We start from the raw sequence: 16,768 nt of genomic DNA on the forward strand, positions 1-16,768 counted from the left end.
TTTTTTTTATTAGATGTATTTGGTCCTGCCCTAGGTCCCTGAACTATCCTGCTTCTGACTCCTGGCCATCTAGGCAGTGCTGGGCATAGATTCCTTCTTATGGCCTAGGCTTCAGGTTAAACCAGTCATTGCTTGGCCACTTCCACAAGCTCTGAGTCATGATTGCTCCCAGCACATCTTTCAGACAGGGCAGGTTGTGGGTTGAAGGTTTTGTGACTGGCTTGGTGTCCTAGTCCTACCACTGGGATCTTACCCTGGTTATAGAAGTGGTCACTGTGAAAACCTAGTGCCCTTTAATTCTTTAATGAGCCCACAAATAAACCTGATAGAGAAGTGTAGATAGTAACAGGAACTTTAGAAGATGGGGCCCAGTGGAAGGCAGTAAGTTCACCAAGAATATGCTTTTGAAAAAGATATCAAGATCCTAATTCCTTTCACATTTTAACCACTATGAGATTAGCCTTCCTCTTCTGTTTCTTCCTGCTGGACCTCCACAAGTCTAAATCATCTCAACCAAGCAAATGTGAACCAAGCCTCCCAAACTGAATCTTTTCTTACACTGGTTATCTTGGGTATTTTGTGGATGTAATAGAAATCCAAATGACTCTGGGAGTGATTAGGATTTATAAACTGGGAAAACTAAAAGACATTATTTGGCAAAATGGAAAAAAAAAAACAGAGAAGGGGCCAGATTACTGAGCATAGATCCTTTTGGATAGCAGAACACATTCATTTCTGGTCCATACCCTGCAAGGAAAACACAAGAGTCTGAGTTCTCTGAGTGTTAGTTCATTACCACTCCAGTAAACCAAAGGTACCTCACATTTACTAAACCCAAATAAACCAGTAAGAGATTTGAATATAACTGATTTCAGCTCATAGCTCACAGCATAATGAACAAGACAGAAATACACTGAGATAATGTGTGTGTGTGTGTGTGTGTGTGTGTGTGTGTGTGTGTGTGTAACTGGATTTGCTGCAATAATCCAAATCCTATTGGCTTTCCATACCCATCACATGTTAATAAGGCCAGCTACTGCCTTGTTGTATGTTTTCTTTCTTTGAGTACCTAGACACAAATGAGGTAAACACAGAATCACTACCTGAATTACATGCAATTTTGTGACAAAGAGTAAAGAATCAAGTCCTGTATCCATTGCAAAAGCATCCATCTAGAAATGGTAGATATTAATTCTCTCCATGAACCATTGGCCAAAACATATCACCTGACTACTCCAGCCTTCAGAAATGTGTTGCTGCACAAGTACACATTGTAAGAAGTATCATGACAATAACAATCAGGAAATATGCCAAGTGAGTTGGCAATGTAACAAAGGAGTAAATGCAGACATAAAGTTATCTGCCAATGTCCACTCTGGTTCTTCAATGTCCATATCTAACATTGTCCTATACAGAAAATCATTCACCCTTCAACTTAGGAGGGTAGCCCTTTGAGTGTATGCAGGTTTTTCTTTAAGTCACATAGAATTTGAGAAAACTCTTAGGATAAAAAATTAGCCTATAACAAAAGTATTTAACTCTGTACAAATGTGTGAAAATATCTCACAAACCTGCGTGAGAATGGATTCAGGAAAAAAACTAATGGATGGCAGCTGGAGGTAGACAGGTTTTCCACAGTTGAAAGTTCACAGGCAAGCAAGAATAGAATTGCCCAAATGGTGATGGATTGGGATTTGAGAAGTATGATTGAGCCAAGGCTTTATATACATACATATGGATACATGCAAAAAGATTTATGATGCGTATATATGTGCAGATTAACACACACATTAATTTGCTTGCTCTGTCAGTTGAGAGGGACTATAAGCAATGCCCTAACAGCTCTGAGCATAGATCTTTATTTTTAACATCTTTCTGCAATGAAAGAAAGCAGAGCTCTGTGGTGACATGGCTGACTTTAGGACTGGGGCAGGAAATTTACAAGATAAGCCAAAAGCATATACAAGATAAGCCAGGCGCTGGGAACTAAGAAAGTGCTGCAGAAATACCCATTCCTGCAAGGGCGTACCAAAAGGATATGGAGCCAGTTGGAAGTTTCCAACAGTCAAACCTTCAATTTGAGCAACAAAAGAAGTATTGGGTTTTGGGAGAGAAAAAAATGAGTCATAGAGGAAGAAGGGCAATCAATCTCTCATAAAGAATTCTAAACAATTTATATAACCTCCCACATTGTAAGTATAGGCTGCACATAATGACTCTTCCAAAGCCCAATACAAAAAAAAGTGGAACTGAGCAGCTTTCCATAGACACAAATTATAAACACTGTTTCATCCAAGTGACAGTCAGAAAATTCTCATGCCATGCACAAGCAAGAGAATTCTAACTTTAAGGGCACATGCCAAAACACTATCTTAAAGAAATAAACTATGCCAATAATTGCTTGTGATAATAATATATTGACAGTTTTTAGCCATTCATTGGTGCAATAAAAGATGACAATTTTCTTCCATTACATTCCTGCCATAAAGTTGTGATCCCATAATCATAAATAAAAACAATAAGCAAGTTTCTACTAATAGACATTACATACAATATAAGACTATCGATATCCAAACTGTTAAGTTCATCGTAAAGAAGGAAGAGCTGAAAATGGTTTTTAAAAATTCTTAACCAAATGATGCCAAAATATACATGACAATTAAAGATAATTTTTATCATGGATAGGAGTCTAGAATAATAATGAGGATTCAATAAAAGTTCAGGAATGCTATGTAAAGTCTGGATTTTTTACAATATACAAACATTGGTAAATTAATGAAGAAAAGTGCACCTCTGTACAGGGTCAATAACAAAGACATGTGGTAGTCCTCTATACTGCTATCATAATTTTCCATAAATCTTTATCTATTTTAAAATTAAAACATTAAAATTTAATTTTTAATGAGGTGTGGTTATCAGTAGAATGGATAAAACAAAGGAAAGAATATAGAAAAATGAAAAATATCCAGGCTAAACAGAGGCAAATACAAATTGAACATTCAAAAATGGGTTTAAAACATATGTGGGATCCCAGGAGAGAAGGAAGTGGATCAGACTGCCCTCAGAAATATAACAGTTGGAGAACAAGGCATTTCGGTACATATGTGAATCTATTTTGTGAGACTAAGTAAAAGGATTAAGAGTTTGAGGCCTGCTATCGTGCTGGACACCTTTAATTCCACACATTTTGGAGGCAGAGGCAGGTGGATAATTGAGTTAGAGGGCAGCCTAGTCTATAGAACAAGTTCCAGAATAGCCAGAGCTACACAGATTAACCTTGTCTTGAAAAATAAATTCAAGGCCAATGTGGGCTACATAGTAAGAACCTTAAAGAGAAGGAGAGGGGAAGACAGGGTAGGAATAATAGCTAAATATTTACCAGACTAACTTACAAAATAATAGATATAATTCTACAAATTCAAAAGGCTGAACAAACTTTACACCAGCTAAATCCAAATACGCCCACTGCAAGATTCATTTAAATTAAACTTAACAAACCTAAAAAAAAAACAAAAACAAACAAACAAAAACAAACAAACAAAAATAAAAAACATCTTGAAAGTATCTGGTAAGAAAGAGAAATTTCAAAGGGGAGTGGGTGGGTAGGGGACTGGGGGGGTGGGTATGGGGGACCTTTGGGATAGCATTGAAAATGTAAACGAGGAAAATACCTAATTAAAAAAAAAGAAAGAGAAATTTCCTTAGAGGAAAAAAAATCATTCCAACTCTTATGACAAGTCACAAAAACTACAAGAATGAACAATCCATAGATGCTTATAAACACGAGCTGTCAACTGGGACTGATGCCAAGAAAAAAATTCAGGATGAGTAGTATATGAAAACATTCTTAGATAAAGAAAATTACTAAGGTAATTTATAACAATCAGACAATGCTTTAAAAATGCCAAAGATAGTGACATGAAGAAAATGGTGAAAGAAAGAGTTTAGCACATCAGAAAAGACAAGAGAGCAACAAGAAGTAAGTATTCATTAAAAACAAGAAGCTTGAGGCCCTGGCTCTGAACCCAGTACCATTACACCCAGAGGAAGCTTGCTCCAGGTGCTCTAACACATCAAGAATCACAGGCAAGGAGGCCATATTTGCCCCAACATGTGGAGTAGCTGGAACCCCCAGGATCCGGAAAAGCAGGAACTCCCGCCCAGCCACTGGCACGGATTCCTTCCAGTCTGAGCCTGTGCCCTGAGCAGACCTTGGTCACTGGCTCCACAGCCAGTCCCACAGCTGACTGACAGAGGAAGCTTGACTCCCAGGTGCTCTAAAATGCGAAGGATCGCAGGATCACAGAGGAAGCTCCCTGGAGACTAGACACACACAGGAGCACTGGAGCTCTGGCACACTCAAGACCACAGCTGAAGCCAAATCTTTCCCAACACCCAGTGTAACTGGAACCCCCACAGGAACCAGGGAAATACAAAACCCCACCCAGCCAAAAGCATGGGTTACTTCTAGCTTGCACAAGTGCCCAGAGCAAACCTCAAGCTCTGGCTCACCACCCACCCCTGCAACACCCAGAGAAAGCTTGACTCCCAGGAGTGCTGAAACAACAGGTTCTCAGGAGCTTGTTCACGCCAGGATTTCAGGATCCCAGAGGCAGCTTCACTCCGAGGAGCTCTGACACATCAAGGATCTCAGGATCACAGAATCACAGGATCATAGAGACAGTTGGATGCTGAGTAGTACTGATACAACCAGGATAACAGGAGGGATAGGCAATAGTCAGAGACAGCAAAATGGCAGGTAGCACAGATGGTAAGAGGCAAGTGCAAGAACATAAGCAACAGAAAACAAGGCTACTTGGCATCATCAGAACTCAGTTCTGACACCACAGCAAGTCCTGGATACCTAATCGCACTGAAAAAGTAAGAATCAATTTTTAAATCACTTTTCATGATAATGAAAAAGGACATTAAGAAGGACACAAATAACACCCTTAAAGAAATACAAGAGAACAAAGAAAACAGGTAGAAGACCTTAAAGAAGAAACACACAAACACACACACACACACACACACACACACACACACACACACAAAAACAACCTTAAAATTTTACAGGAAAACACAACAAAACAGGTGAAGAGAAACAATAAAAAAATCACAAGGGAAAGAACACTGGAGATGGAAAACCAAGAAAAGAGACCAGGAGTCATAGATGCAAGCACCAACAACAGACTACAAGAGATAGAAGAGAAAATCTCAAGTACAGAAGATAACATAGAACATATTGACACAACACTCAAAGAAAATGCAAAATGCAAAAAGCTCCTAACCCAAAACATCCAGGAAATCCAGAACATACTGAGAAAATCAAACCTAGTTCTAGGTATAGAAAAGAGTGAAGATTCCCAACTTAAAGGGCCAGTAAATATCTTCTACAAAATTATAGAAGAAAACATCCCGAAACTAAAGAAAGAGATGCCCATGAACATACAAGATGACACCATTGTATGCACTAGCAAGATTTTGCTGAAAGGACCCTTATATAGCTGTCTCTTGTGAGACTATGCCGGGACCTAGCAAACGCAGAAGTGGATGCTCACAGTCAGCTATTGGATGGATCACAGGGCCCCCAATGGAGGAGCTAGAGAAAGTACCCAAGGAGCTAAAGGGATCTGCAACCCTATAGGTGGAACAACAATATGAACTAACCAGTACCCCCCCGAGCTCGTGTCTCTAGCTGCACATGTATGAGAAGATGGCCTAGTCGGCCATCAGTGGAAAGAGAGGCCCATTGGTTGTGCAAACTTTATATTCCCCAGTACAGAGGAATGCCAGGGCCAAGAAGTGGGAGTGGGTGGGTAGGAGAGTGGGGAGGGAGGGAATGGGGTACTTTTGGGATAGCACTGGAAATGTAAATGAAGAAAATACCTAATTAAAAAACAAAGAGAGAGAGAAGTCTACAGAACTCTAAACAGACCAGACCAGAAAAGAAATTCCTCACAACACATAATAATCAGAACAACAAATGCACTAAATAAAGATAGAATTTTAAAAGCAGTAAGGGAAAAGGGTCAAGTAACATATAAAGGCAGACCTATTAGAATTGCACCAGACTTCTTACCATAGACTATGAAAGTCAGAAAATCCTGGAAAGATATACAGAGCCTAAGAGAACACAAATGCCTGCCCAGGCTACTATACCCAGCAAAACTCTCAATTACCATAAATGGAGAAACCAAAGTATTCCATGATAAAACCAAATTCACACAATATCTTTCCATGAATCCAGTCCTTCAAAGGACAATAAAGTGAAAACTCCAATACAAGGAGGGAATTATGACCTAGAAAAAGCAAGAAAGTAATCCTTCAACAAACCTAAAGAAGATAGCAGCAAGAACAGAATCCCAACTCTAACAACAAAAATATCAGGAAGAAACAATTACTTTTCCTTAATATCTCTCAATATCAATGGACTCAATTCCCCAATAAAAAGACATAGACTAACAGACTGGCTACCTAAACAGGACCCAACATTTTGCTGCTTACAGGAAACCCACCTCAGGGAAAAAGACAGACACTACCTCAGAGTAAAAGGCTGGAAAACAATTTTCCAAGCAAGTGGTCCGAAGAAACAAGCTGGAGTAGCAATTCTAATATCGAATAAAATTGACTTCCAATCCAAAGTTATCAAAAAAGATAAGGATGGGCACTTCATACTCATCAAAGGTAAAAGCTTTCAAGATAAACTCTCAATTCTGACTATCTATGCTCCAGATGCAAGGGCATCCACATTCATTAAAGAAACTTTAGTAAAGCTCAAAGCACACATTGCACTGCACACAATAATAGTGGGAGACTTCAACACCCCACTCTCATCATTGGACAGATCCTGGAAACAGAAACTAAACAGAGACACATTGAAACTAACAGAAGTTATGAAAGTGGGAAATAGCTTTGAATGCATTGGTACTGGAGAAATTTCCTGAATAGAACATCAATGACTCAGGATCTAAGATCAACAATTGATAAATGAGACCTCAAAAAACTTCTTCTGTAAGGCAAAGGACATTGTCATTAAGACAAAATGACAGCCTACAGACTGGGAAAAGATCTTCACTAACCCTACATCTGACAGAGAGCTAATGTCCTTGACTGCCTAATATCTTCTGGGCTCCAAAGACTTTAGACAGTCCTATTCTTTCAACCTTGTCTGAAATATGCAGAGCTTCTCTCTTAGGCTTAGGCCAGCTCCATTCCATATCTTCATCTCTATACAGCAAATGTCCAATGGTCCAGGCATCTCCAATATGCTGGAGTTATGACTACAACTAACTCATCACAGCTCAATCAACAATCTCTGGGTCTCTGTACAAGGACTCTAACCTTGCCACACAGTGCCTAGTTGCAGATGATCTGCATGATTTTTTCAATATTACATCTTTCATGCCTTCAAAATCAGTACCACATGGACAGTGCTTGTCTTAGTTACATTTGTCTTGCTGTATGTAAACTTATGTTTCCACATCACATCATTTATCAATGGACGTTAGAGAGGAACACAAGGCAGGAATCTGAATAGAGAAATGGAAGTGGAGGACATGCAAGAATGCTGCTTACTAGCTTGTTGCTCCTGGCTTGCTCAGTGTGCTTTCTTATAGCCCAGGAGGGGCACCACCCACATGGGGTCTAGGCTCTCCCATATCAATCACTAATTAAGAAAGTGCACAACAGACTTGTCAACAGACTTCTCTTATGGAGACATGTTCTCAATATAATGTCCCTCTTTCAAAATGACTAGCTTGTGTCAAGTTGACACAAAATGAGCTAGCTCCATGTTTATGACATTGACATATTCTTCTCCCTACTTGAGATATATCCCAGCCCCATTAGATCTCACAATTATATCTGCTTAAGTGTGCAAACCCTGTAGGAATATTTTTGTACTGCTCCAGTGAAGTACATGAGGTTCCTCTACAATGGTGCTGACCTCCCTCCTTAAACACTTGAAGAACCAACCTGGATGTTTTTCTGATCCTGAAGTGTCTCTGCGAGGCAAACCAGTGCATTGTTTTCAAGTTCAAATTCATTCAGAATCCCTGGACAGGCAGAGTACAGCCCAATTCTTATCAAAATTATGAATAACATTCATCCAAGTTCTTTATAAAATCCTTGTTCCTGACTGAAACATTATGAACCAGGCTTCTGCTGTTCACGTGTCTCTCAACATGCTTGCCTTCTGACCTCCCATTAGTATAGCTAATAAAGCTGTACTCACAGCATTGATCAGCTTTTCCAGTCCAAAGTTACAGCTCTTCCACATTCCTCCCCTAAGCAAGAAAAATCTCCAAAAGTTTAAGTGACATGATTAGGTTTATCACAGCATCAGCACCATAAAATAGACCTCCATACTATTTTCTGTCCTAATTTTATTTCTGTTATGGTAATAAAATGTTCCAACATAAAGAAACATAGAGGAGATATCACCAAAGGCTTAACTCTAGGAAAACACAAATTCATTAGAAAGAGAGCCTGAACACTGAATAGAGTCCAGCCCCAGAAAGTGGTAGTCTGGAAAGCATTTCCCCAGGATCAACACACAGAGGGTTCCACAACTGTGACCTAAGGGGTCAGTCCTCATTAATGGCTGGCAAATAACTAGGCAACATCACAACATCATCTCTGTGGTACTGGTTTTTTTTTTTTTTTTTTTTTTTTTTGGTAATGAAGAAATGAAGGCACCATTGCATACACTAGCAAGATTTTGCTAAAAGGACCCTGATATAGCTGTCTCTTGTGAGACTATGCCGGGGCCTAGCAAACACAGAAATGGATGCTCACAGTCAGCTATTGGATGGATCACAGGGCCCCCAATGGAGGAGCTAGAGAAAGTAACCAAGGAGCTAAAGGGATCTGCAACCCTATAGGTGGAACAACAATATGAACTACCCAGTTCTCCCCAGAGCTCGTGTCTCTAGCTGCATATGTATCAGAAGATGGCCTAGTCAGCCATCAGTGGAAAGAGAGGCCCATTGGTCGTGCAAACTTTATCTGCCTCACTACAGGGGAATGCCAGGGCCAAGAAGTGGGAGTGGGTGGGTGGGTGAGTGGGTGGGAAAGCCTGTGGGGGACTTTTGGGATAGCATTGGAGATGTAAATGAAATAAATACATAATTAAAGAGAAAAAGGGTTCCGGGACTACGCCGAAAATAGTCTGCACAGGTGAGAGTGTGCACTACAGAAGCTAACAGCTTCTGCGACAGGTGGGAGCCACAGAGCTTCTGAGGCAGCACCCTTTTCGGGCTCCAGACATCCGGCCACCCTCCCAGCCAGAGGACAGGTGTCCACCCGGCCCAGGAGGCTTTTGCCTCAGGATCGGCAAGAGCCATCTTGGTTCCGAGACTCCGCCAAAAGTAGTCTGCACAGGTGAGAGTGTGCACTACAGAAGCTAACAGCTTCTGGGACAGGCCAAAGCAACACAGCTTCAGGGAAAGGTACTGTTTTGGGCCTTCATCTTCGGCCAGGAGGAGGTCCAAAAGCCAGATATCTGTGCAGCTTCCCTGTAAGAGGAGAGCTTGCCTGCAGAGAGTGCTCTGACCACTGAAATTCAGAGGAGAGAGCTAGTCTCCCAGGTCTGTTGATAGAGGGTAACAGAATCACCAGAGGAACAATCTCTAAACAGAGACAACTATAACAACTAACTCCAGAGATTACGAGATGGTGAAAGGTAAATGTAAGAATCTTACTAGCAAAAACCAAGACCACTCACCATCATCAGAACCCAGCACTCCCACTTTGCCCAGTCCAGGGCACCTCAACACACCCGAAAAGCTAGACCTGGATTTAAAAGCATATCTCATGATGATGGTAGAGGACATCAAGAAGGACTTTAATAATTCACTTAAAGAAATACAGGAGAAAACTGCTAAACAGGTAGAAGACATTGAAGAGGAAGCACAAAAAATGCCTTAAAAAATTGCAGGAAAACACAACAAAACAGGTGATGGAATTGAATAAAACCATCCAAGACCTAAAAAGGGAGTAGACACAATAAAGAAAACCCAAAGTGAGGCAACGCTGGAGATAGAAACCATAGGAAAGAAATCTGGAACCATAGATGCGAGCATCAGCAACAGAATACAAGAGATGGAAGAGAGAATCTCAGGTGCAGAAGATTCCATAGAGAACATCGGCACAACAATCAAAGAAAATGGAAAATGCAAAAAGATCCTAACTCAAAACATCCAGGAAATCCAGGACACAATGAGAAGACCAAACCTACGAATAATAGGAGTGGATGAGAATGAAGATTTTCAACTCAAAGGACTGGCAAATATCTTCAACAAAATTATAAAATAAAACTTCCCAAACCTAAAGGAAGAGATGCCCATGAGCATACAAGAAGCCTACAGAACTTCAAATGGACTGGACCAGAAAAGAAATTCATCCCAATACATAATAATCAGAACAGCAAATGCACTAAATAAAGATAGAATACTAAAAGCAATAAGGGAAAAAGGTAAAGTAACATATAAAGACAAGCCTATCAGAATTACACCAGATTTTTCACCAGAGACTATGAAAGCCAGAAGATCCTGGACAGATGTGACACAGACACTAAAAGAACACAAATGCCTGCCCAGGCTACTATACCCAGCCAAACTCTCAATTACCATAGATGGAGAAACCAAAGTATTCCAACGACAAAACCATATTCACACATTATCTTTCCACGAATCCAGCCCTTCAAAGGATAATAACAGGAAAAAAAAAATACAAGGACAGAAACCATGTCCTAGAAAAAGCAAAAAGGTAATCCCTCAACAAACCTAAAAGAAGACAGCCACAAGAACAGAATGCCAACTTTAACAACAAAAATAATAGGAAGCAACAATTACTTTTCCTTAGTATCTATTAATATCAATGGACTCAACTCCCCAATAAAAAGACAGAGACTAATAGACTGGCTAGACAAACAGGAATCAACATTTTGCTGCTTACAGGAAACCTATCGCAGGGAAAAAGATAGACAATACCTCAGAATGAAAAGCTGAAAAACAATTTTCCAAGCAAATGTTCTGAAGAAACAAGCTGGAGTAGCCATTCTAATATCTAATAAAATCGACTTCCAACCCAAAGTCATCAAAAAAGACAAGGAAGGGCACTTCATACTCATCAAAGGTAAAATCTTACAAGAGGAACTCTCAATTCTGAATACCTATACTCCAAATAAAAGAGCAGCCACATTCATTAAGGAAACTTTAGTAAAGTTTAAAGCACACATTGCACCTCACACAATAATAGTGGGAGACTTCAACACACCACTTTCACCAATGGACAGATCATGGAAACAGAAACTAAACAGGGACACAGTAAAACTAACAGAAGTTATGAAACAAATGGACTTAACAGATATCTACAGAACATTTTATCCTAAAACAAAAGGATATACCTTCTTCTCAGCACCTCACGGGACCTTCTCCAAAATTGACCATATAATTGGTCACAAAACAGGCCTCAACAAATACAAAAATATTGAAATTGTCCCATGCATCCTATCAGACCACCATGGACTAAGGCTGATCTTCAACAACAACATAAATTATAGAAAGCCAACATTCACGTGGAAAATGAACAATACTCTTCTCAATGATATCTTGGTCAAGGAAGGAATAAAGAAAGAAATTAAGGACTTTTTGGAGTTTAATGAAAATGAAGCCACAACATACCCAAACTTATGGGACACAATGAAAGCATTTCTAAGAAGAAAACTCATAGCTCTGAGTGCCTCCAAAAAGAAACTAGAGAGAGCACACATTAGCAGCTTGGCAACACACCTAAAAGCTCTAGAACAAAAGGAAGCAAATTCAACCAAGAGGAGTAGATGGCAGGAAATAATCAAACTCAGGGGCAAAATCAACCAAGTGGAAACAAGAAGAATTATTCAAGGAATCAACCAATAGAGGAGCTAGTTCTTTGAGAAAATAAACAAGATAGATAAACCCTTAGCCAGACTCACTAGGGGGGGACAGGGAAAGCATCCTAATTAACAAAATCAGAAATGAAAAGTGAGACATAACATCAGATCCTGAACAAATCCAAAACACCATCAGATCCTTCTACAAAAGGCTATACTCAACAAAACTGGAGAACCTGGATGAAATGGACAAGTTTCTAGAGAGATACTAGGAACCAAAGTTAAATAAAGATCAGGTTAATGATCTAAACAGTCCTATATCCCCTAAAGAAATAGAATCAGTCATTAGTAGTCTCCCAACCAAAAAAAAAAAAAAAAAAAAAGCCCAGGACTATATGGGTTTAGTGCAGAGTTCTATCAGACCTTCAAAGAAGATCTAATCCCAGTTCTTCACAAACTATTCCACAAAATAGAAACAGAAGGTGCTCTACCCAACTCATTCTATGAAGGCACAATTACTCTGATACCTAAACCACAAAAAGACCCAACACATGTAGAGAATTTCAGACCAATTTCCCTTATGAATATTGATGCAAAAATCCTCAATAAAGTTCTTGCTAATCGAATCCAAGAACACATCAAAACAATCATCCATCCTGGCCAAGTAGGTTTCATCCCAGGGATGCAGGGATAGTTTAATATATGAAAATCCATCAATGTAATCCAGTATATAAACAAACTCAAAGAAAAAAAACCACATGATAATCTCGTTAGATGCTGAGAAAGCATTTGACAAAATCCAACACCGATTCATGATAAAAGTCTTGGAAAGATCAGGAATTCAAGGCCCATACCTAAACATAATAAAAGCAATCTGCAGCAAACCAGTAGCCAACATCAAAGTAAATGGTGAGAAGCTGGAAGCAATCCCACTAAAATCAGGGAATAGACAAGGCTGTCCACTCTCTCCCCACCTATTCAACATTGTACTTGAAGTCTTAGCCAGAGCAATTCGACAACAAAAGGAGATCAAGGGGATACAAATTGGAAAGGAAGAAGTCAAAATATCACTTTTGCAGATGATATGATAGTATATATAAGTGACCCTAAAAAATCCACCAGAGAACTCTTAAGCCTGATAACAGCTTCAATGAAGTAGCTGGATATAAAATTAACTCAAAAAAGTCAATGGAATTTCTGTACACAAAGGCTAAACAGACTGAGAAAGAAATTAGGGAAACAACACCCTTCTCAATAGTCACAAATAATATCAAATACCTTGGCGTGATTCTAACTAAGGAAGTGAAATGTTGGGAGCCGCGCCCACATTCGCCGTTACAAGATGGCGCTGACAGCTGTGTTCTAAGTGGTAAACAAATAATCTGCGCATGTGCCGAGGGTGGTTCTCCACTCCATGTGCTCTGCCTTCCCCGTGACGTCAACTCGGCCGATGGGCTGCAGCCAATCAGGGAGTGACACATCCTAGGCGAAGGATAATTCTCCTTAATAGGGACGGGGTTTCGTTTTCTCGCTCTCTTGCTTCTTACACTCTTGCTCCTGAAGATGTAAGCAATAAAGTTTTGCCGCAGAAGATTCTGGTCTGTGGTGTTCTTCCTGGCCGGGCGTGAGAACGCGTCTAATAACAATTGGTGCCGAATTCCGGGACGAGAAAAAACTCGGGACTGGCGCAAGGAAGATCCCTCATTCCAGAACCAGAACTGCGGGTCGCGGTAATAAAGGTTCCCGTAAAGCAGACTGTTAAGAAGGATTCAACTGTATGAATTCAGAACTTTTCAGCTGGGGAACGAGAGTACCAGTGAGTACAGCTTTACGAGGTAAGTCTGGTCTTGAACTTTCTAAGGAAATTCAAGACAGTCTATCAGAAGTAAAGTGGAATATGTTTGGCCTTGAATTTTTTCTAGTGTTAGAAGCCCTTTTGTTCCTTTTCACATGTTATCAAGTGGTTAAGGCAGGGAAAATTCTAGAGGAAATTCAGGACAAGCTATCAGAAGTAAAGTGGGGAGAGAGAGTAGGAACAAAGAGGAAATATGGTACACAAAATAAGTATACAGGCCTTTCCAAGGGTCTTGAACCCGAGGAAAAGTTAAGGTTAGGTAGGAATACCTGGAGAGAGATTAGAAGAAAAAGAGGAAAAAGGGAAAAGAAGAAAGATCAATTAGCGGAGGTCTCTAGGAAAAGGAGCCTGTGCTCATCGCTGGATGGGCTCGGGGAGCCAGCTCTTGGTAGCTCTGAATCAGATGATGAATTCTCCTCTGAAGAAACAGACTGGGAGGAAGAAGCAGCTCATTATGAGAAAAAAGGGTACCAGCCAGGTAAAGTGCTAGCTAATCAGTTAAGGAAGCCAAAAGCGGCTGGCGAAGGCCAGTTTGCTGATTGGCCTCAGGGCAGTCGGCTTCAAGGTCCGCCCTATGCGGAGTCCCCGCCCTGCGTAGTGCGTCAGCCCTGCGCAGAGAGGCAATGCGCAGAGAGGCAGTGCGCAGACTCATTCATTCCCAGAGAGGAACAAAGGAAAATACAACAGGCATTTCCGGTCTTTGAAGGAGCCGAGGGTGAGCGTGTCCACGCTCCGGTAGAATACTTACAAATTAAAGAACTTGCCGAGTCGGTCCGTAAATACGGAACCAATGCTAATTTTACCTTGGTGCAGTTAGACAGGCTCGCCGGCATGGCACTAACTCCTGCTGACTGGCAAACGGTTGTAAAAGCCGCTCTCCCTAGTATGGGCAAATATATGGAATGGAGAGCTCTTTGGCATGAAACTGCACAAGCGCAGGCCCGAGCAAACGCAGCTGCTTTGACTCCAGAGCAGAGAGATTGGACTTTTGACTTGTTAACGGGTCAGGGAGCTTATTCTGCTGATCAAACAAACTACCATTGGGGAGCTTATGCCCAGATTTCTTCCACGGCTATTAGGGCCTGGAAGGCGCTCTCCCGAGCAGGTGAAACCACTGGTCAATTAACAAAAGTTGTCCAGGGACCTCAGGAATCCTTCTCAGATTTTGTGGCCAGAATGACAGAGGCAGCAGAGCGTATTTTTGGAGATTCAGAGCAAGCCGCGCCTCTGGTAGAACAGCTAATCTATGAGCAAGCCACAAAGGAGTGCCGAGCGGCCATAGCCCCAAGAAAGAACAAAGGCTTACAAGACTGGCTCAGGGTCTGTCGAGAGCTTGGGGGACCTCTCACCAATGCAGGCTTAGCGGCCGCCATCCTCCAATCTCAGAACCGCTCCATGAGCAGAAATAATCAGAGGACATGTTTTAATTGCGGAAAGCCTGGGCATTTTAAGAAAGATTGCAGAGCTCCAGATAAACAGGGAGGGACTCTCACTCTTTGCTCTAAGTGTGGCAAGGGTTATCATAGAGCTGACCAGTGTCGCTCTGTGAGGGATATAAAGGGCAGAGTCCTTCCCCCACCTGATAGTCAATCAGCTTATGTGCCAAAAAACGGGTCATCGGGCCCTCGGTCCCAGGGCCCTCAAAGATATGGGAACCGGTTTGTCAGGACCCAGGAAGCAGTCAGAGAGGCGACCCAGGAAGACCCACAAGGGTGGACCTGCGTGCCGCCTCCGACTTCCTATTAATGCCTCAAATGAGTATTCAGCCGGTGCCAGTGGAGCCTATACCATCCTTGCCCCCGGGAACCATGGGCCTTATTCTCGGCCGGGGTTCACTCACCTTGCAGGGCTTAGTAGTCCACCCTGGAGTTATGGATTGTCAACATTCCCCTGAAATACAGGTCCTGTGCTCAAGCCCTAAAGGCGTTTTTTCTATTAGTAAAGGAGATAGGATAGCTCAGCTGCTGCTCCTCCCTGATAATACCAGGGAAAAATCTGCAGGACCTGAGATAAAGAAAATGGGCTCCTCAGGAAATGATTCTGCCTATTTGGTTGTATCTTTGAATAATAGACCTAAGCTCTGCCTTAAGATCAACGGAAAAGAGTTTGAAGGCATCCTTGATACCGGAGCAGATAAAAGTATAATTTCTACACATTGGTGGCCCAAAGCATGGCCCACCACAGAGTCATCTCATTCATTACAGGGCCTAGGTTATCAATCATGTCCCACTATAAGCTCCGTTGCCTTGACGTGGGAATCCTCTGAAGGACAGCAAGGGAAATTCATACCTTATGTGCTCCCACTCCCGGTTAACCTCTGGGGAAGGGATATTATGCAGCATTTGGGCCTTATTTTGTCCAATGAAAACGCCCCATCGGGAGGGTATTCAACTAAAGCAAAAAATATCATGGCAAAGATGGGTTATAAAGAAGGAAAAGGGTTAGGACATCAAGAACAGGGAAGGATAGAGCCCATCTCACCTAATGGAAACCAAGACAGACAGGGTCTGGGTTTTCCTTAGCGGCCATTGGGGCAGCACGACCCATACCATGGAAAACAGGGGACCCAGTGTGGGTTCCTCAATGGCACCTATCCTCTGAAAAACTAGAAGCTGTGATTCAACTGGTAGAGGAACAATTAAAACTAGGCCATATTGAACCCTCTACCTCACCTTGGAATACTCCAATTTTTGTAATTAAGAAAAAGTCAGGAAAGTGGAGACTGCTCCATGACCTCAGAGCCATTAATGAGCAAATGAACTTATTTGGCCCAGTACAGAGGGGTCTCCCTGTACTTTCCGCCTTACCACGTGGCTGGAATTTAATTATTATAGATATTAAAGATTGTTTCTTTTCTATACCTTTGTGTCCAAGAGATAGGCCCAGATTTGCCTTTACCATCCCCTCTATTAATCACATGGAACCTGATAAGAGGTATCAATGGAAGGTCTTACCACAGGGAATGTCCAATAGTCCTACTATGTGTCAACTTTATGTGCAAGAAGCTCTTTTGCCAGTGAGGGAACAATTCCCCTCTT

The 16,768-nt window shown here is 41.3% G+C and overlaps 1 long non-coding RNA gene across 1 annotated transcript in view; it reads right to left on the reverse strand.

Moving 5' to 3' along the window:
- Window positions 1-605: 605 nt before the first annotated feature.
- Gm41424 overlaps window positions 606-16,768 on the reverse strand; it is a 38,773-nt gene continuing 22,610 nt past the window's right edge. The window contains exon 2 of the long non-coding RNA XR_875933.1: window positions 606-747. This is a non-coding gene — a long non-coding RNA (predicted gene, 41424). The remainder of the gene's footprint in view (window positions 748-16,768) is intronic.

The sequence above is a fragment of the Mus musculus genome, chromosome 16 (assembly GCF_000001635.26).
Source record: "Mus musculus strain C57BL/6J chromosome 16, GRCm38.p6 C57BL/6J".
In the NCBI taxonomy this organism is placed as follows: Eukaryota; Metazoa; Chordata; class Mammalia; order Rodentia; family Muridae; genus Mus; species Mus musculus.